Source organism: Diadema antillarum, unplaced genomic scaffold (assembly GCF_040938485.1).
Source record: "Diadema antillarum isolate AM-2024a unplaced genomic scaffold, OU_Dant_1.0 seq00000676_RagTag, whole genome shotgun sequence".
NCBI classification, from domain to species: domain Eukaryota; kingdom Metazoa; phylum Echinodermata; class Echinoidea; order Diadematoida; family Diadematidae; genus Diadema; species Diadema antillarum.
The window spans coordinates 786,031-809,077 of NW_027271582.1; positions in this window are offsets into that span (position 1 = coordinate 786,031).

The window sequence follows — 23,047 nt, forward strand, 5'->3', positions numbered from 1 at the left end:
CAGCCGATATTAGGTGGCCCGCCTCAATTTCAGGTGATTAGTGAGGCCAGGGCCACCGCTGTATAGGATCGAGCCCAGCAAATCCACCAACTTTACCCATCAGGCCAGCCGAGATTTTTTAGTAGGCAGTCACATCTGGGCTGCCTCGTCGGCGTTTTCACTTGGTACTTCCGCCTCGATTTTTAGTTGGCCAGTGGCATCCGGGTCACCGCTGAGGTCGAGCACTGCAAACCCATCAAATCTACCCAACAGCCAATACCCAACAAGTTGACTGGTTCTATTTCTTCCTGGCAGTCGCTCTGCTTTTCGGGTGCTGTTTGTTATTCTGAAGGTTCGTTATTCCGAAGGGTCGTTAATCCGAAACACACAAATTCCCTATACCTAGAGATTCGTTAATCCGAAAATGAAAAAGGGTTCGTTAATCCGAACATTAATTGTGGCATTATTCCGAAGGTTCGTTATTTCGAAGATTCGTTAATCCGAGAATGAAATTCGGAACAATGAACCTTCGGAATAACGAATCTTGGGACTAAAGAGCCTTCGGAATAACGAACTTTGAGAATAACGGGCTGTTACCTGTTTTTCTCCTACCTATCCCCTTCACTTACTTCATGCATGTGTATTTAGATGAACCAGGGATGAACGAAGACAGGATACGCGCTTGTCAAGGTCTCCGATTGATAATGGAATATATCTCGTTTTATTGCACACGTCATAGCACATAGTTATCCTATTGTATACTTTCCTTGTAGAAGTTATGACCAGATTATATTGAATCTTTGTAGTTAAATACTCAATCACAATCGAGCTTGACCTTTTATCTTTCATCTCTGTTACTTTATTCAGCTATCAGTTCTTCTTTACCAGGTGACAATGATACTGATAATTCGTAACGACAACGGTATTGTTTAATACACAAGGTTCAGATTCCCTTGTCCTTTCCAACTTGAGAGATTAAGGTTGACCGAAATACAGTATACTGCGTACATTTTGTAAACCCCATGTGGCTTGAATATCACATACAAGACATAATGCATAAGCTTTTATAAGTATGCATGAAGAGGCGATAAATTTGTAATAAGATGTTCTAAACTAGAGGAGATCGGGGTATGTTTTTAACAGCGCATATGTCAATTCTGCGGACACCCAAACAAATGACCACCACGTTTAAACCTCAACTGTGCATGTCGAGAGCCAAGTGCTTCATCTCTCTCCCTCTCCCTCCCCCCCCCCCCTCCTCCATCAACTTGAGCTTCCTTGTTCCAAATCTCAAAAATACATGAATTCTCATTCGTGTATTTTCATAACAAAGTTAGGCTACCCTCGTGGCATGACGCTCTCAAGTATGTACGGAAAAAAAAAGGAATGAAATCAGTCACGGATCACTGAAGGAAAAACTATTTAAAGGCCGTGTCACACCATTATGGGCAAGCTGCGCGGGCTTGTGGCGAGGAGGTAGTTTCCAGCACGTAGAAGATTTTCAGCGGGCGAACAAGAATGTTTGCAATTTTCATTCATGCCTTGTCATACCGTAGGGGGGAAGTTTTGCGGCTTGACTTGCGGGGAAAACAAATTTACTCCCCGGAGCTCTCCGCAGTTGGTCCGCACCTGACAGTATATAGCGCGTAGTTGCCCGGAGGTGCTCACGCAAGTCCGATTTAACCGCAGCCAAGTTTTGAGCTTGACCAAAACTTTTTCCGGGTGAGTCGCGGGAATGCCCGTAGAGGTCCTCGCAGAACGCCAGTAGGAGACCCTTTAATAGCGGCAGTACTTCCCAGGCAATTCCCACGCAGGTACTTCGCAGTCCCGTATGCAGCCAAGATAGTGAAATTCTGTGAGATTTCAGCCATTCCATTAGAGGAATTCCTTCACTGAGTTGTCAGCCCCCACGCGACTGGTACAAAGGTCACACAGTATACTCGCAAGTATAACGCGTCCAGCAAGTAAGACACATGCGCTGACTCGCACAAATCCTTTTCCGCCCTCAGGAATGTCCGGTATGCTAGAAAATCCCTACACGTAACAAGCCCGAGTAGCTTGCCCGGAAAGGTGTGACAGGGCCTAAACACGGTTGCGGGTAAAAAAAAAATATGCGTGCGCACCTCTGGGCGACTACTTTTGAGATACATGCTAGGTAGGCCTACTGTCATGTGCGGATCATCTACGGGGACCTCCGGGTAGTCAAAATTGTTCTTTGCAAGTCGCACGCAAGGCTGGTGTGACACGGCCTTTAAGGGAAAGACGTCTGTTACCTATTCAATGAAGCGCTGCCTTCGAAAGAGCGTTCTCACTAATCTCCATTCATTGGAATTACCCTTTTGTGTGTGTGCCCCATAGGCTTTAATAACGTATACAGCACAGTACCACCCTCCGCTCCGATAAGCCATCTTAGCTGGATCGATGCCGACCTTCACATACTGCCTACGCATATATTCTATACCGTGCAAGGGTTTGTCATTCGAGACTGTCAGCTTTCACTGAGTAGACGAGACTATGTTTGCATACAGTACATTCTGAAAGTAAAAAGGCCAAAACTACAAGCACAAGCACTTACAAAGAGAAACAACAATTAACGGAGTACGAAATAATGTGCAAGACTTCTGTGGTGTCAGAATCCGCGCCTGGTTAGCCTCGTAACTCCAGGACGCCATTCTACAAAATGTTCAGCAATTATTGTTATTGGTACAACCAGACGAACGCAGGGGATGACATTTTAGTCCGCTCGCTGTAAGACATGGATTATGGAACTTATTGAACTTTCCATTTTCCTCAGGATGAACTGGTAAATGTTAGGTAAATCTCACGAAATAGTTCCGGAATGCGTAAGCTGATGAAGTCAATACCGGACTATACTCCATTAATGATGTTAATGGTGTGTTGTGAAGCGATAAATTCAAATCACAAATATTGCACAGCGTGGAATATATGCCACGGGGTCTGACAAAAGTCTTTTTATGTCAGTTTATATATTCAAATATTCACACGTGAATGACGCGCCTCAAATTATAATAACATCATAATTTATCTAAGTGTTAAAGAAATGTAAAGAAGAAACCGTTCTTTGGAAAAGATTCAAGGGGAACGTGTGATGTTTATGCTTTCTCCCGTCAACAATATATCAAACTTCTTGCGCAAACGTTCTGTTCTCGTCTATGTTCGCGTTTCAGTATCCAGAAATACACATACAAACCTTAGATTTAGGCCTATGCCCCTTTATGAACCTATCTACGTAGGCCTATAGGAATCCCCGCCCCAAGTTTAGTCAAAACTAGTGCTCGTAAATGACCTACAACACACGATTGGCTTATTGAGGAAATGTTTCTCAGTCATAAGAATACCGTTATTTTCAGAATTTTGAGAGCCAGAGCCTATTAATGTAGTACTGTGATAATCACGGAAAGAGTTCCTTATGTCTCCCCCACTAAATTGCTATTTTTTTTTTTACAAATAATGAACTAAATAAAGGTTATGCCATTTATGGGAAGACTTCTTTTGAGACATAACCCTAGCATAACCTTTATCTAGTTTATTATTAGAAAAAAAATTGTAATTTATTTTGTGCAAATTAATGGGGGGGGGGGACATAAGGAACTCTTTCCATAATTACATCTACGTCGATGGTACGCATAATTTAAATACATTGATGAGAACAAAATGAACACTTATACATTAGGCTTTGTACAACTTACTGACACTTGACAGTAGATCTGGATGACGTCACAATTATATAATCTAAAACAGACTGAGCTAAGCTGCAGTCATTAACAGAGGATCCACAGTCTTCTCTATGCAGGAAGATCTGATTGCATATTACATGATTCTCACCGATTATACACCCCTACACTTAACAGCATTTACATACACGTACGGCAACCACGATCGACCGCACATTAATTGTATCAGGGTGGTGATCCCTGATTGTACACTCTTCTTGTTGCGTTTCTCATTGAGAGACTAGACATAACCTTGATAAAGTGTGATACTCCATTTCTTATTATGGATCATGAAACTGTAACTTCTACAAATATATCTATACCACAGTACTCACTTTACGATCGTTGTTTTTGGAATATAAAGCCTTCCGCGAAAGGTACTGAGTCGCCAATTTACTTTCCAACAGATCGGCTTATAGGGCCCACGCCCGAATCGTGATGCGTTGATTGCTCGCTGCGAATGCAATAGATACACGGGCCGTATAGAAGAAATACACACAGCAGCAGCATGCAACACGAGCCCCAATTCTGATGAGAGTCTCACTGATCTTCTGTGGAGATTTATCGGCGCGTGAGATAAACGCTTCAGTGAATGTCATTTATCTGTCTACCGGAGGTACCAGGGGGCCGTTGCTTATTCTATTGAAACCTCGGGTAGCGGCGAGAAAGATGATGCATTGTGTGTAGACAAGAAGGCTCAAGAAAGTGGAGTCACAACCGTCTTATTTCCTTTGCTACATGTTCGACGCCGCCACTCGAAGATAAGCATGTGTGCCAAACTGGAATCCCCGCGCACGATAGGAAGGCAAATGAATCGTGACTTATTGCATTGTAAATCACCAGCCATTTTTTAGGGAAGATATGTCTTGTGACGGTTGTTACATTTCGCTATCCTTAATCATGATAATGATGGTGGTACATAAAGGTAAAGACACAGAGATGCGCAAACAGAAATTTCGCAAAAGATGATGAAATAGAAATGAAAATGACTCTACTGGTCATCCCCGGGCAATAATCTGATATATCTATCATGTCTATCGATAAAAAGAAATATACGTGAAGATGATTATTTCATATCAGTTTTATTTATGGAATGAAGCGAAAATAATAGAAAACCGGCTATCCAGGATGGTACGGTTTTGATCAATTTCACATTGTACAACACTGATTTACACTTTTGCATGGATTTTTGGACGGAATTGACTCTTTTGTTTACATTTTGTCATGAAATTAGATTACAGATAAATGAACAAAATATAGTCAACGTCATGCAAACGCTCAAAATCTTCAGATTGCTGAGCAAGACGTGCGGCGGCATCGAACATCGACCATCAAGGGCAGAAATGCATCTGTAAAATTTCTTTTTACATCAATAGAAAACTGACAATTGTTTGAACAATTACGGCCTGTTGGAACTTGACTCATAAAGCTATACTCTGGTGTAGGTGTTTTCGTGTGTTTGTGTGTGTGTGTGTGTGTGGGAAGGAGGTGCATCTCGGATTTACAATTGACGTGAGTATTCACCGCAGTCATAGAATGTAGCATTCCATGAGAAAGGCGGGAGTGACACGGTATTGATTATTCGGGTGTAGGGAATGAGGATGGTGATGATGACAAAGATAACTATGGGGATGATCAATAGTCGTAACAGTATAATAAAAAAGGGCGACCACCTTAAAACACTATATGAATTCCTGCACTTACGCCATTCACGGTGTTTGGGATTTAATTCCCGTCTTTTTTAAACCAAGAACTAAAATCTCCATAATGTTTTCTCGGGCACCGACTCCAAGCTAATAGCTACACCTATCATACGACGTGTGATAAAGAGCTATATCGTGTCGGAAACAATCAAAGGCCTACATGACAAATCCTGTAACTCAGCTACTATTGAGGTGTCTTGATGGCTGCGTTTCACATAAAACATAGTAGTAGTTTGACACCCACGAATCAGAAAATTCATCCCAACCAACAATAAATTTCACTTCATTTAATCATGTTATAAACTGCAATTAAAAAAGATGGACCCTGTTTCACCAAGTTTAGTATGCGCCGATATTCAAGCCCAGAGGCGGATATTTATTCGTGAATAACTTTCAGATGTGGATCATTTACACACAAAAAACAACAACAAAACTAATAATGAACTTAAACTTGGACACTCCCAACATGCTCACAAGCTGCAGTATTCAAAGCCATACAAACGGGCGCGCATAAACTACGTGAGCGTGCATTGGCCCTTTAGTATAGGTTTTCCCGGTCAATTTCATACTTTTGTCATTCAAGTTCCTATTCCGAGCATTCGATTTCACGCATTCCACGCTCGCAGCACTGAATCAGCAATCAAATTCAAAATCCGGTCATTCGAATTCACTATCCGAGCATTCAAATTCACTGTCGGAGCATTTGAATTCACTATCGGAGCATTCAAATTCACTATCGGAACATTCAATTTCACTATCGGAGCATTCAAATTTACGAGAGGAGCACGCATTTCATCAATGAGCAGTCAAATTCATGTCAAGCTGGCGACGGAATCTCGTCGGTCATTCAAATTCGTGAATAGGTAACCATGTTCCAAATAACTGCATTCAATTTAAAAGAAGTCCTGAATTTAGGTAGTTTGGGGTCGTGTATGCATGTGTTTCTCATTTGGCTTTGAATATATTGGGATTTATGATGATTATTTATTTTGCAGTAGAGGTCCACCTGTTCATTGACAATTTGGAACTCGCGCTTATAGTATAGCAAATAGGAATATACAGGCACATGTTCCTCGGATTGGACATAAAATGGAGGTCCCACGTGTAAGAGAGTCACAACTCATGCACGTAAAAGATCCCACTTCATTTATTCATCGCAAAGAGCAGAACATCAAACTGGACCCCATATTATGGAAGACCAGCTTTTGCAGCTGAATATGGGTTATCCAGCCATCTTCTTTGATGGAAAATGAAACAAACAAACAAAATTAGGCACTGTATAGGCCTATGGAGACGAGCATAATATGGAGGGTTGGTTGACACTTTCGAGGAAAAACAAAAAACAATTTCGACTATATTGAAACTGATACTTTAACATTTTATTCGTGTTGTTTGTTGTGTATTGCTGTCTTATTGATTTACTTTTGCGGGACTTTGTGAGATCATTGTGTGTCAGTTTGTCTTTAAATGTATTGTTGAATTGTCATTATCATGATTATGTGGTTGGTGATTGGGCGTTGTCGTCATGCAGTATCACCAAGAAATATGATTACTAGTCGTTGTGTTGTTTGGATGCACTGCTGATTGGACATTGCAATTTGAAATTTATTGAGATGAAAAACAAAGAATACATGAACAGAGAACAATGTAGAACCTGTAAACAACCATAATTACACTATAAGCAAGCCTTTATTGGTTGTGTTGACCCTTTTCCCTTTCTTAAAAGTCTACTCCATTTTCCTCGTTAAATTGATTGCACGAAGTAGGAACTTGATCGCCTAAAAATGAATTTGAACGCTCCAAACAAGCTCATTGGGACTATCACGTGACTATCGCATGAATTTGAATGCACGAGTAGGAAAGTCGGTGCTCGCATTTTGAAATTGAATGCCCAATCGTGAATTTGATTTCACAAAAACGAAATAGAGCGCCCATAAATGAAATTGGTCGCTCGGATTCTGAATTTGAATGCCCGAATATTTTCTCGTGCGTGCGCTGCGTGCATTTGAATGCACATTAATGAATTTGAGTGACATAAGTATGAAATTGACCGGGAAAACCTATATTATATAGATGATGACTGGCGGGGGAGGGAACATACCGAATGTTCCACCCGAAGGGTTTGCAATGCTATTGAGGGAAGTTATCAATCCCGAGACGAACGTTTGGTACATGTTCCCGACAACAAAAGTCATAATCTGTTATATTATATGGGTGAGTCAGATACGTCAAACACGTCACCGTCACCCACCGGCACAACGCACTCGATCGCGTCGCTCGATCGCGCAGAGCCAAATTCACTGTGCGCGCGCGGTCCTAGGCCTTCTGTCATTTGTTACGTTAATATATTTTCCCATGGGAGCACATTACAAGAATGTTCACCCATGGGCGAACATAACGAATGTACCTCCATCACATGACTATGTTCAGCTAGCCAATCACAAACCGGTATTTGACTAACCCTTGTAATATAATACATTATAGGCATAGTGAAATGTATTGAATCAAAATATGTGTTGGAGAAATCCTAAAAAAAAAACCACCAACAACAACAGAGGATTGCGTGGTATACGTTTTAAGACAAGAAATCGACACACGCAATGATGCATACACACACTCCATGCAGGTAAGTACACCTATAGCGTCGTGCGTGCACACACCAGGATGCAACAGATATTAGAAAATGAAGAATATAGAAGAAAGCCAATAAGACCGTCATGCACACAACACAAAATATGTGGGTACCTGCAGCTGCGGGTGAAAACGCAAGCATAAGTACATGTATTTTTAAGGCGTATGCGTCATACATTGACACTTTATGCACATTTCGATTTTGTTTCCACGCACACAGAGCCTTAAACCAACAAACTAAAAACAGGAGCAACAGTCATGTACACATTGATTGCGTGAAAACACTCATTTTAATCTCATTGATAAATCTATAATACTCATTGAAAAAGAGAAAGCATAGGATTAAAGAGTCGGACCCTTTACAATCGAGAGCAATTTTGTGTATCTGTAATCTCATTGTCGACAGCTGGAACATAATCGTACGTCCACGCAGTGGATTTGGCATGTTTTTGTTTTCCTGAAATTATCATTCTTTTTTTATTACCACTGAAATATCAGTCCTAATGAATTTACGATAACTGCCTCTAGTAAAGTATTTGCTTCCAATAAAGAAGCAAAACATGTTAACTCGACGTTTTTATTTTTTTAACCTACAGGCGAACAATGAACTCACCGTGAAATAACATACTGACTGACCCTATGATAAAACTGCTGAATAGCAATAATTGTGACTCTTTCTAACCGCATTAAGCTCTCACTTACAATTCCAAATAATCTTTACGCGATAAATTAGTCGCCAGACGTCCAAAATGAAGAGAAAGAGAAGGAAAAAAATATCTGAGGTAAACAAGACATGGCAGGGTGGTCAACTTACAATCTATTCACCACTGGTGAAATAATAATCACTCATCAACTGGGTTGACACAATGGTCAACTCACCAAGGGGCAAAAAAGAAAGATTCATACCTGTTGTCTTTTTTCTGTTTACTCTTAGCACTGAGTACATTTTGTTACACGCTTAGAAAATTCTCAGGTCATTCAGAATAAACATCTTTGTTTATACTTGCTAAATTTCAATGCCGTTCTTATGCCTTCACTGAATAAACTGCTGGAGGTAACATGAAAAAGATAATGTATAATTTATCTATACATTACAAAATATTTACAATGCGACATTGTCAAGGTACCCGTATACATTTTTTTAGCCTGCAAAAAACAAAACAAAAACAAAAAATTGAAACACTCAGAGTTTATTTCTTTCTGTCTCTCTTTTCAAAGTTGGCAATCACCGTACACTTTTGATACTTAAATCTAATACGAGTTTAAAGCATGTGTTCAGGACAAAGACCCAAAACTAAAACATTCGCGTTCATAACGCACGACGTGAACTTGAACTTGAACTTGAACATGAACGATGTAAGCATACCCTATAATAACTTAGATTTCAGCAGGGTTTACTGTGAAGCTGATGATTGAATTGAATTGAATAAGAGAAACTGCACTGGTCTTACACTCGACACACGACTGTGAACAGTTCCAGCACGTTTATTTTCATATTTCACTTGACATCTATACACATACTAAGTAAAAACAAAAAAGATACAAACAAGCAAGAAACAAAATATGATGTAAAACGGTTAGTGAGTAAGAAGTGTGTCAGCATACAAATATACATATTCTCTATACTGAAAAAACACGTGAAATATGAGGGGGCCACGAAAGCTAAGCTTGTAAACGCGGGTTCCAGGGGAAAAAACCCCAATGTAAATTGAATTAATAATAAGAAAAATATAAGTAAAATGGTGATTCCCCTTTAGACGACGGTCTCAACCGGGACAGAGTCTAAGAGAATAAAAGACAGAGAATGAATGACATACATTATACATAAATCGACATAAACGCAGATAGGCCTATACAAAAAACATAAACAAATAGAAAGTAAAAAGAAACCCAAACCCAAAGAGTGATGTGGATTAAGTCAAAGCAGCAACATTAGTAGAATACATCAGTGAAAGTTTGAGAAAAATCGGGCAATCGATGCACAAGTTATATATTTTGGTGTTGGAGCCGCTAGATGAGGAGACTACTGGAGGTTATGACGTATGTGTTTACAAGAATATAAAGAAAATAATACATGAAGAAAATACCACAAAAATTCACTTTTCTAGCATAATGAACGAACACTTGACTAACCGCTTTCAGAAAGCGGGGGAATAATTGCTTCTCTTAACATATGTCCGTATCAAGTTGATGGAATGTGTAATTTTCATGAAAAATACATTTTTGTGGAATTCGTTTGGGGTTTGGATTTCCTTTAACATTAGTCAATAAAGATTTATCGACGTAAGGATACAGGTAAAAGTTTAAGGGTCCCCAGTACCCTGTAATCGCAGAAAGGATCGATCGTATTATGAGAAGTACCATCATATTTTTTTCTTTCACTGTAATCATTGTCCTTGAGTCTCAAAATATTTACATCATCAGGATTGCTATACATTTTATGTATATACACATAAATATAAACATATTCATATCTAAAACATATGGTTTTGTTTCTTTCCCTTTTTTATGATACTTTGATGTTTTTGATTTGACTCAAACGCATTTGGTATCAAGACGTTTGGTATCAACATCAACTGCGGGTACCCAAAAGTAAAATGGTAAGGGATTAGATGTATAAGTAATCAGCTCTAGTTTTTACCTAGCGCAGAACCTCCGGCATGTGCACAGTTACAGGAGTATACCTGAAGCTTAAAAAACAATGTTAATTGAGTAATGACATCAACATTAGCTTCCTGGAACAATGAATATTTGATGAAAATGACATAGATTCAAGGGTTCAATAATAATTTATTAGAATTTTGGTAATTATTATCCTGAATGGAATGAATAGTCTTCTAATACACAGTCTACTCTGAGAATATTTTCCCCCTATTGTCACTATTTCTCTCTTTCCAAATTGCTGAGACCTTATATTCAGGTCAGATCCCAATTCTTATTTCCCAGAAGGTAAATAAAGCGATGCCTAATTTGTCTTCACCTTAGATTACTTCTTTTTGCTGGGGTAGCTGGAAAGATTTTAGTATTATTATTATAATCATTATCGTCTTCATCATTTTCATTATCATTATCATTATCATGATTATCATCATCATCATCATCATCAATTATTATTATTATTTTGCGAGAGGACAATATTGATAAACGAATTACCCTTTCCTTAGGTAGCTATCAACAAAGATCTAATGTTTGCTTTCGAGTTCGTGTTCTCCTTATTTTTTTACAATCGTTTGAAATGAAGGACGCCAACAAATTCGACCAACCATAACACATTGATGAAGCGAAATGGGATTCGAACCCGTTATACCTTACGCAACTCAGCAATAGACCGTATTATCAATTCAGCGTCCCTCACTCCACACACCTTTGGTTGTGTTTGCTTTTATGAAAGTGGACCTCAAGGTCCGTTTCTCACCAGGACTGGTCGGTCCGAACCAGAGCGGCAGCAGGTCAGCCCCTTGCAGCAGAAGACAGCGCCGACGATTGAAGCGACAAACTCGATGATGTTGACCACGACCATGACAAACTGAATCCACAAAATGCCCTGCAGAAAAGATATCAAAGCAGATAAATATACAGAAGAATGAAGGATGAAGGCAACCAGGGACAGCTTGGTGGCAGTTCGGAAGCCCGTAAGAATGAAGGAAAGATCATTTTCAATGCGATAAATTGGAGAGAACAACCGCTGCTATTCACTAAGAGTCCATGAACTTTTGTCTGTTTTTTAGCATTTTGATATAAAGTACTTAGTCTGCTTAGTCTACTTAGTCTACTTAGTCATGTTTGGAAAACAAAGGAAAAGCGAATGAGATCACACACACACACACACACACATACAAAGGAATTTGAACTCTCATAAATTCGTTTGATTTGTAAAAACATCGTTATGATAAATCGATTGGAAAACAATATGTTTACATTGACATGATTGGGCCATGTACCAGCATGTCCGAGCTGTCACGCACAGAAACTTTGGTTGGAACCAAAGGTTGTAGGACTGTTACTTGTTGCTCTTTTTTGTTGTTGTCTTTTTTTAAGACAAATAAAAATCTATGTCTACGCGGCTGAACAAAAAAAGAAAAATACTAATGGACGGGTATTGAGATCGTTCAACTAAACGAATTAAAAACAAAACAAAGCAAAGCAAACAAACAAACAGCCAAACAAATATTTCGGGAATTTTCCCAGTCACTCCCACCTCATGCGAGCAGATGTAACGTTGATTCCGACAGCAGTTCAGTGCAATAGATAGTGCATGCGACAGAGCGCATGAGAGTCCAGTAATGGCGGACAGTATGGACATCACAAGGTAAGCTATGATCTGAGAAAGAGAATAACAAATATGACCAGATAAAGCGTTACGAGACAGTATTAAATGAAAATACATCTAACGGTATTTTCACCTCTGGCCTTGCTTTTACTTTTGTAGAAACACTTCAATAACCTCATTTCTGGAGTATAACCTTGATGTGCTTAACTCTATCATCAGCTTCAATAACAGCAAAGTATGTATACCAGTTTTGACGAGGACCATATCCAGACTCCCATGCGGCGTGTTACACTTTGTTGAAAAACATTAAATCTATCAAATGCCAATTTCTTGAAAATTGTAGAAATACAGGTTAGAAGTGGCATCAAGTGGAAACTTTTTTAACAAAATAAAATCACTTTTATCATAAAAGAAACAGGACCAGTCCTTAATAGCATTTTTCATTCCAAATGGTATGATACAAGTATTAAACGAGGGGTTATGTGTGCTGGTAATAAAAGTTTTACACCGGTTGGTTTGGTGCCATACCCACTTTTGCACCCACTGTTAAACAATTAACATGATAAACCACTTAGAGTAATTTCTTAGTCTGTACCTGGTTTAGGAAATACAATAAAATTTAAAATAGGATATTGCAAATAGATATTTTCTATGAAATTGCACTATTTCAACAATCAGTATTGCGAACATTGGGTCGAATATGAATAAAAATAGATCATCGAAACATTAAAAAATGTCAACAGGGCCACAGAAAATGTGCTATCAAATACAATATCTTCACTTACATTTTGCCAGCCGTTTTGCATACCATGAACGGAATTTATGAATGATCATATCTTTTTTAATGAATGAATTAAATCTATGACATCATTTTGATTTCCGCAAATAAGTTGAAACGTCCTAACGTATAATTTTTCTTTGTGATTGAACCACGTAAGACTCTGATTTGATTAGATTTTTCTTCCAGAGGGATTCCTGCTATTGGCTTTAACATTGTGTTTCTAGTTTTGATCTCTGTATACAGAGAATGTAATGCAATCTAATGGAATATTAATACATAATATAATACATCGTGTGTTAGCATAGGCGATGAAAAACACAATAACTCTCAGAGAAAAGCGATGCACAAACCACTTCACACACTTAATTTGCCGGATTCCGCGTAGGAAACATCAATATTTTGAATAGTCTGTCCTGTTCCTTACTATTTTCTTTTTCAATTCAAAGGTTTTTTTTCAATTCTTTCAAAAGAATGTACAAAAAGTATAAATTAGACATGCGTTTGAAGGAATGATACATAGATAGCAAAGAATAAAATTTGTCAGTAGTTATTACAAAGTGAGGCATTTTTCACATAAACATATTTATACATTCTGCGAAAAAAAAGGGGAGGTACCCACTCAAAAAACTGTGCTTGTAGTATGTGGGCACCTCACAGGGGAAAAAAGTGAATAACTTAACTATGCGCGGGAAATGAGAAAAGAAGGGAAAAGGAGAGAGAGAGTAAACAGAAATAGAAGTAAAGACACAAGACAACTAAAAATAAAAAGCTATCAATCGATGCATTAAAGATCATGAAATATCAGATTTCTTGTTATAGGAAGAAATTGGAAGCTGCATTTATAGTTCTCACCACGCAGTCGACCTTCTTTCTCGTGCACATGCCAAAGACACCGGCAGGGAAGAACAGCTAATGGAGGGAAAAATATACATATCACAAACTTTCACACTGTGCTTCACACTGTGGGACACCGTGTTTATTCCAACCGGGGATCAAGTCAAATGAAATCATTTTAAATCTCTCTTTTTTTCTCTCTTCCTCTCACTTTAATCGATACAACTTTTTGAGTGTGTGTAGCGTACCTCCGTAAAATGCAATAACCAAATGTTCCAACTGTGTATACTCGACATAATAAGATATGGCACGTATAACTTGCACAGTGAAGACGTGAAGACGACGATGTTATATTAGGTTGAATGATTTGGATATCTTCAAGTGATAAAAGATGTTTTTTTTTTGTTTTTCTCAAAGAAGCAGTTATTTTGAAAGCTTATGACAGTTTTGATCCGTGTGTTTATATTTTCAATGATGTTCTATTATCAGATGTAAACGCCTTACTGACATGGCACTTTCCAATAAAACGTCTCTTGCGAAGAATCTGTATATCCGAAAAGTGAGCATATGAAGAACCCTTTTCTTTCTGTTGCAACAACAGAAATTTTAGCGAAAAAAAATGGGGTATAGTATGTTCCTACATAGAAGCAGAGTTTCCAATTTGATACATGAATTTCAATTTCAATTCAAATTCATTAAATTCTATTCCAATCAGGAAAATGCATTATCTGGCTTTCTGTGAGTAGTAACTGAACAATATTGTGGAATAAGTGACATTCACACAGGGACATCAATCCGAGTTGTGCAATGGGTTATCGTGATTCAGAAGTTTTGAATTCCACAACTACGAAATAACGAACCCTCGGGAAAATGCCACAAATGTAAACGTATCAAAGAAACTTTACTCATTTTCAGATTAACGAATCTCAAGGTATGCGGAATTTGCGTGTTGTGGAATAACGGACCTTTGAAATAAACTTGATTTCATATTTATTTTGTATTAACCTTACCTTATCCTTTACCTTAACCCTTCCCTCGCCCCAATCGACGCTCCTGTAGAAGCAACATAAACTTTAACTCTTCGAAACCTACACCAATCAGCACACTGATTATACCACGTTGAAAATTGTTCGTTTAATATCGATATCTTGATATAGGGATAACATAATTCTCAACATTTGTGTACTGGATTTTCTTCATGTATTTCAAAATAATCATGCATCTCAATCAGCAAAGGACAATAATCCATTGAGCCATCACACTGATAAAACAGTGTCTTCAAACAATAAAAACTCACACTAATCGCGAAGACGACGTCGTAGAAAAACATTTCCCCTGAATCAGGGCATACTCCCCAGGCGACAACGAAGAGGACGGCGATCAGGACCGAGCAGACGAACTGGATATCTCCGGTTGGTCGGGCGAACTGGATAGAGAACCTCTCCGAGTGGCCTACGCAGCAATTGCAGCACACTGCGTCATGGAAAGGGACTTGGGCATTCTGCGTGTGGCAGAGAAGACATCGAAGATACATGTTTTTTTTTTATGATTCAATAATTAGGCCAGTGGTAACAACCACGTATCAATTATCTCGGGTCCAAAAAGATGCAATACTACTCAAGATTGTTGCCAGAACATCATCCGCTATTATAGGCCGTATATACAGTCTACAGTCAATGTTGGTAGATGATCATACCGACAGCACAAAGAGGCAATGCTTGTGCAATTAATGCATCCACAAAAATTGACCTGACAACATGGACAAACCTGCAGAATAAAATCAGGGGACTCTGTCTTGGGCGTAAATCAGCTTTGATATGTATAATACCTCATCCTCCGAATAGGTCTCTCGAATCATCCTTGAGGATGGACCAAAAGAGGAGGTTCAAAAGGTGACGCTCCTTGTTATGGTACCCCAACGGTTATTACCTGAAAGGTGACCTTCGGCCCGGGGCTGCGCATCTGGGTGTTTTTCCCTCCCTGCTGCAAAGAATCGTTACGAACTTTGATCTGGTAATCCTCCAGAAAATTACGATCTTCGTCCATTTTAAGAGTTGCCTGTCTGTATCATGAGGTATAATGGTTTTAAAAAAAAGCTAAAAAACTGTGGCGACTGATATCCCTGCTGGAAAGAACACAGTGTCCACAGTGTGAGGATCAAAGTGTGAACACAATGTAAAATCTCTTCACACTGTATGAATTTTTGCATTTTAACAGTGTGAACACATTGTGAATTATCACTTTACAGTGTGACACAGATCATTACCATGTGAACACTCTGTTAAAACCAAACCAAAATGTGAAATCATATCCATACTGTTAAATTCGAGCGTTTTCACGTATAGTCTACTGTGTGACCACACTGTGAACACACTGTGGGATACTGTGTTCTTTCAGTAGGGATATGCCTCCGTCATATCGTACTATTCTCCTATACCATACGTCTGTAGTACATCTTGACAATGTGAGACAACAGTTTCACATGATTGGTTAAAAAAAAAATGAAATGACATGTTTGAAAGTTGAATGGCAAAACTCGAAATATCTTTAGCGTTTATGCATTCCTTGAACCAGATTTCATTTGGACTGCTCAAAGGAAACCAAAACGAAAGTGAAATAAAGTGTAGATTGAGTGAACATTGGTAGAACACATCAGTGAAAGATTGAGGAAAATTGGAGAATCGATGCAGAATTGATAATTTTTTTAATTTTGGTGTTGGAACCGCTGGATGAGGAGATTTATACTAGAGGTTATGATGTCTTGTGAGGATAACAATAAAAAGAAAAAAAAAGACAATTTCAGAAAGCAGGGGGGATAATTGCTACCCTATCAAGTTGATGGAATGAGCAATTCTTATGAAAAATGTTTTTTTTTTGTGTGTGTGTGTGTGTGTGTGTGTGTGTGTGTGAAATTCCCTTTATATTCTCTTTAACTTGACCAAAACCATAACCTCTAGTAGTCTCCTCATCCAGCGATATTGTCACCAAAACTTTACAAATTCACAACTTTTTCATCGCTTGTCTAATTTTTGTCAATCTTTCACTGATGTGTTTTACTAATGTTTCTGTTTTCACTCAATCCACATTTCTCTTTGAGGTTTGATTTCCTTTAAGTCGTTCAGAGAGCAAGTATTTCAGAATGTGAGCATTTTCACTTGATCTTTGACCATTGATTGCCCTTTGACCACAAAATCTTTTTTTTTAATAATCAAGAACTGTTAATATCTAATTTCCATCTCAGCCGACACTTTGTGGTAGAGGCACAAGAACACCAACAAGAAAACTAGTGACTCAATTCAATCGTGGATATCAATTGTTCTATTCAATCAAAAAATTAGAATATCATATCCTCCGAAAATTATACTTTCATTCTGTTCATTTGTAAATACAATCGGGCTTTGATTTTGTTGCATTCAATTTGTTCCATTTCAATGCACAATAGAATTTGCAAATTTCAAAATACATTTGTCATGCCGCCTGTCTTATATGGTGGGATCATAGGAAACACGCATGGAAATAATCTCATACAAACAATTATGATCAAAATTCAACAAATATAAGACAACTTGTTTTTCCCTTCTGACACATGGTATACTCTATTTTAGTTCATAATCTAGAGAAAGCGAACAATAAAAGTCAGTTGTAGATTATTTTGAATAATCATTACGCCTACTACATTATGCCATGACAACGTCATATTGCACAAAATGTTAATTCTTCAACTCTCCCCAATCCCCTGTATTATGTCATGTTGAATAATGCATGTAGGTCAGTTTGTAGCTTTCAGGTTGTATGTTCGATTGTTTTACAGCTAGTAATCTCTAGTTTGACGAAACATACTTTCCCGTGCTTTGAACAGTATTGTCATCCATTATATTTTTTTTCTTTCCCTTTCTGAATTATCTGATCACTTTTCTGATAATCTATTCTGAAATATCCATTACTGGGCCCGGTAGATAAAATCCCCCCTTCTTTTTTCCTACCAAAGATTTGCTTCAAAACTGCATCTTGATGACAATTTAATTCGAGAGTGAAATAACCTCTCGAAGAAAGTACAAATAGGCCATCGTCTTGATCAAACATGGTCCATCTGAAATATTTCTGAGTCCTGAGTGTTATAGATGCATCTTGAAAGAGCTTTCTGTGCACCTTGAAGCTGCCTTCACTGAGTAGGACGAATAAAAAAAAAGCAAAAGGGTTGACGGTTTATTCAAAATCGGACCCAACAAAATTATGCCCAACGTGAGAAAATCATTGATAGAATCTTAAATCTTTCTATATTTTCATGAATCAGTGATATTACTGGCAGGGCGGCAGTCTCTTTCCACCTGTCTGATAGTATAGAATAGATTTTATTTTACAATTAAAAAATATATGTATTTCTTTAAGCTGTTCTGTAGTTAACTTTGTCTTCTTACCCTTTTCAAGAAATTTGAACTAGTGGTCAGCTCTCTCTTGACTTCTGATAATATATGAACAAAAACTGTTGTATTGTGTTGGAGTAATTTTGTATAACATGATAATATGTCCACTATATAACATAAATCGTGAGAAAATCTGTAGTATGTTTAGAATAATAATATCTTCATTTTTCAAAATCAAGATCAAACTCAATTAATAACATTTTTCATTTTTTTCGGCATTTTCACTATACAAAATTAGATGTTTAAATTGAATATATATATGACTATTTAAATGAAATAACTCAATTTTTGTCAGAATGAATTCACATGTGGTAAAACAGCAAAACAAGTACAACTGATTCATTTCAGCATTTTTACAATGGCTCCATACCACTAATTGGTGTGATCTCTTTATATCAAACTGAATTTTCTTCGACAGTAGAATTCAGAACAAAAAGAAAATGAAAGTGCAGCGGTTGCCTGTATCATTACACAACTTTCGAAATTTGAATTTATAAAAAGTGATGGGTGTATGCCACGTACAACTCGTTTTCTTTGATTGAGCTGAATTGAATTGAACTAAACCTATTTCCAAATCAGTCATAAAATATCAACAACATTTGTTTTGCAAGCAAGAACAGGATACTGAAGGACTCACAAAAATCACACCATAGAGGATTAGTCATAGAGTGATTCCCTAGATGAAGTAACACGGGTTAGACTTCAAACAAACATCATCAGTTAACATCATGCTAAAACTTTAGGCAAACAAGGACATTGCATTTCCTTGTTTCCCTAAATAGATAACACTGAGTCTTCAATATTATCAGTCACTTGGTTTTTAATAAAGCCTCTTGAATTAAATATAAAAAGACTCCCTATATTCATACACTTAAGTACTCTTAAGTACTATCTACTTAAGTAGATTCACAGACACAAAACGAGCTTCCATTGTCACCTTTCTTTTTATTCTCTTAAACAATAATAACTACTTAAAGGAGGAAAGAATTTTATATCCTGATTATACTGCGAATATGATCTAGTAATCATGAAATAAAGAAGCAAATTGGAAAAGCATTTTTGTATAGATTTGCGTTAAAATCATGTAGTTGCGACGAATATGGCTATTCTTTCACAATTTTAATATGAAATATGAAGAATTTTTTAATTTCGTAGCTGTCTTGCTTTATGTGCAAGTTTCATTGACATTGTATCGTACTTTCCTCATCAAACATGATTCTGAATTGTACCTTTGGTGTACTCGTCTGCAAGTCGGGTGATTTCCTCATACAACGGAGTACCTGCGGTGATTATGCTCCACTGAACATGCTGAATAACAGTAATTTCGATGGGCAATCTGAAAAGACAGTATAAATGACATTGTTTAACCTATGCACTATTGATTACATTCGGAAAACCTCTTTGTCATTGAAAATTGATATTTGTATTCAATACCTCGTACAGCTGTCGAGCAATCCTCAGATAACGCTATTTCAAAGCAAATGACCACATTAGACTGTTAGACACGTTAGTGGCATCATCACCAGCTCATCTAATGTGTACTGGTAATGACGATAGAAATCTCTGCATTTGAATACGCGAAAAGCATGTAAAATGTTGAAACTCGAAAACTTCCTCATTCCCGGTCCGATATTGATGAAAAGAGGTTTTCTGCACAATTGGATATAGAAAGTTGCCTAAAGCCGATCCCCAATTAGATTACCCCGTGTGAAAGACGTCATCTTCCATATTTTTGCCCGGCATTTCTTCAATTTCACTGAATTGCTCAAAACTATTTTCAGAAAAGTACCTTGGTATGAAACTCTTATAGTTTTGTACCAGCAGAAATATTAAAAGAGAAAACAAAACCACGAGTCGGGTCGCGTGACGATGCAGCCCAACATTTTATAATCATCTATGCGAAATGTTATCATTATTCCAACTAACTGATGCAACAGTGTTTTTTTCTCCGAATGTCCCTATACAAGAAGTCCTACCAACTCAATGTTAGGATGGCGTTGAAGTTTGACCATTAACTGATTACTTACGGTCAGAGGAAAGTCACCAAGACGTAAGATGCGGAAACACGTAGCTTTTTTCTTACTGAGACAAACAAGTTTTGCGTGGTCCCGGTTGAGCCATGACTGTGAGAGCAGGGGTGCGAGCAGCGACATGCGAGCAACGTGACTGTTATCACGTTGATACGCATGTCATGATATAACTTGTAGTGTTAAAACTTAAGGATACCTTTGTGCATTTACATATAATATGTCTGTTCCCCAGCACCAATCAAAACGTGCAGTGTTTACATATTGTTGTCTGCAGGCATTGTTTTTTTATAGGCATTATAGTTTATACCCATATCTTTTCTAATTTATTCGCGTCATCAGCGCGTGGTCATGATACATTGTTGCACTGCGTTGTCACCATAATTTCCTCATAATATTTAGCGTTGCTTGTGAAGAAACTATCTTGCATCTGGCGAGGTCTTATGATGCACCACACAGCGAGTCTACTGAGATGACATACTCGCTCTCAAAGATTCTGAACTGAGTGCTTTTTCTATCATTTATGCAAGTTGAAAAGGTCTAACCGACACAGTTGTTGAATACTGCGAACGTATCAGGGCTATTACCCCCGGCTAAATACTGGTTGGTGATAAAGTATCGATTATGGTTAGGGTTAGGGTCAGGGGAAGGGCCTGGGGTAATTGCCCAGGGGGTAATTGCCCTAGACCCCTGCATAGCATTGCATCGTGCATCATACATCTTACATAGTCTGCATCGTACATTATTTATGCAAAGGAAAATAAAGGAATTATCAAAGTTTATTTGGTAATCCCTGCATCTCCTCACGTGTATAACAACCTGTACACCTGGAAACTTGCCGAGTGAACACAACGCAACTACCTTTGATTTATTTTCATATAACCAACAAAATTATATACAATCATAAACACAACATGATTACATGAAGACATAATATTTCAAATATTGATATCTGTAGGCAAATCGTTATGTGATAAAAGAAGCAGAATTTAGACTTCATTTAAGTTATATGGCATTATTAAACAATGGGTGAGCTGTTGGAAATGGAAGGACAACTATATAAAAAAGATAAACACATCTTGTATGTTTTGCAGTGCCCTCAGTTAAAAACACAAGCAACAAACACAAATCTTAGGAACCCATGATGTATTTCCTTTATTAGATTTGCTGTGTGTTAGGTATTCTGGGTTCGCTTTTCGTTCTTCTATAAACAGATTTATTCATGTCAATGTCATATTATATCATGTACATTTTGTATACTGTTATGTAAATATATTTTTCAAATGACGAAGAATCTTCAAAGTGAATGATAGGTTAATATCTATATGTTGTAATTATGATGTATGTTATGATGCTTACCTATTTTTCCTTATTTTTTCTTGCTTTAATTCTTTCTGTCTTCTTGCTTTGTTTTCCTGGACGTTCAGCTCTTTCCTTTTAACGTTCTTCTTACATATTGTTTGATAAAGACCTTGTCTTCTGTTCTATCGATTGTATCATTGTATTTGTGTTTGACATGTAGAACATTAAAATGAAATTTAAGATCAAATAAAAAACGTAGGGCCTAATTATGATGACGATAAGTGATTTAATAATGTCAAACACTAAGATAAATCTAGAATCATGCCTGGCATGAAATTTATTCCTTTCATTAGGTATAAGATATCTAAATAAAAGTGAGGACATTAAAGAAAAAAAACGTTGTAACAAAAATTTGACATTAATTTGGAAGAAACAATAATGGGAAAACATATTTTTATTCTTACGGAATATATCTGCCGACCCAATCCCCTACATCGGTGTAAAAAAATACTCGCTTTATTCACATAGACGATTTTTCAATATCATTTCCATTCGGAAGGATGATACGAAATAAAATCATAATTGTTTTTGTATCACCTTTTATATAATCTTTCAAACATAATCTGACAATCCCTTCCCCTACACCAGTGCAAAAATGTCTGATTATAGACGATTTTCTTGGTATCATTTTCATGGAGTAGTGGAATGACACAAAATAAACTACTATTGTTGTACATGCATGGTGGTTTCAAGATGATGAATTTAACTTGCTTGGGTGTATAAAAAAGCACATAGAAGTGTTGTTTTTGTATAGATACTTTTAACAAACGCAGAGGGCATTAAAGTGGAAGCAATATTTTGAGTTTGTCAAAAGTAAAGCCTAAGTGACTTTGTTAGAAATGCAGAGAAAAATTTGGATATATAGGAAGTATTCACTTTTATACAGTGGAAAATCTGTCATTTAATAGTTCTATCAGATGAAATTTATGAACACCTTTTGTTAACTTGGAAAAAGGAATATGTCAAAATAGTATCCAAGAAATAAAGAAATCGATTCGTATTGCCGGAGTGAACGATGTCACGTAACATTTCAGTTATAAAGAGATGTATTAATTTCTAAAGAGTGATGCAAGCACGTCAATCGTAACAGAATAGTTCAGAAGAAATTAGATTTGGTCTAGAAAAAAGATTGCAAACACATTTTCGAAAGATGACTACAAGTATCAATATCAGATATATATGATATATATATATATAATGTTAGGATCATCATTTCGTCCGATTTGCATTGGTCCGCGGTAGGAAAGAAGAAAAAAAACCCACATGTTTATTTTAAGCAATGTGAATAATTATGCTCAAACC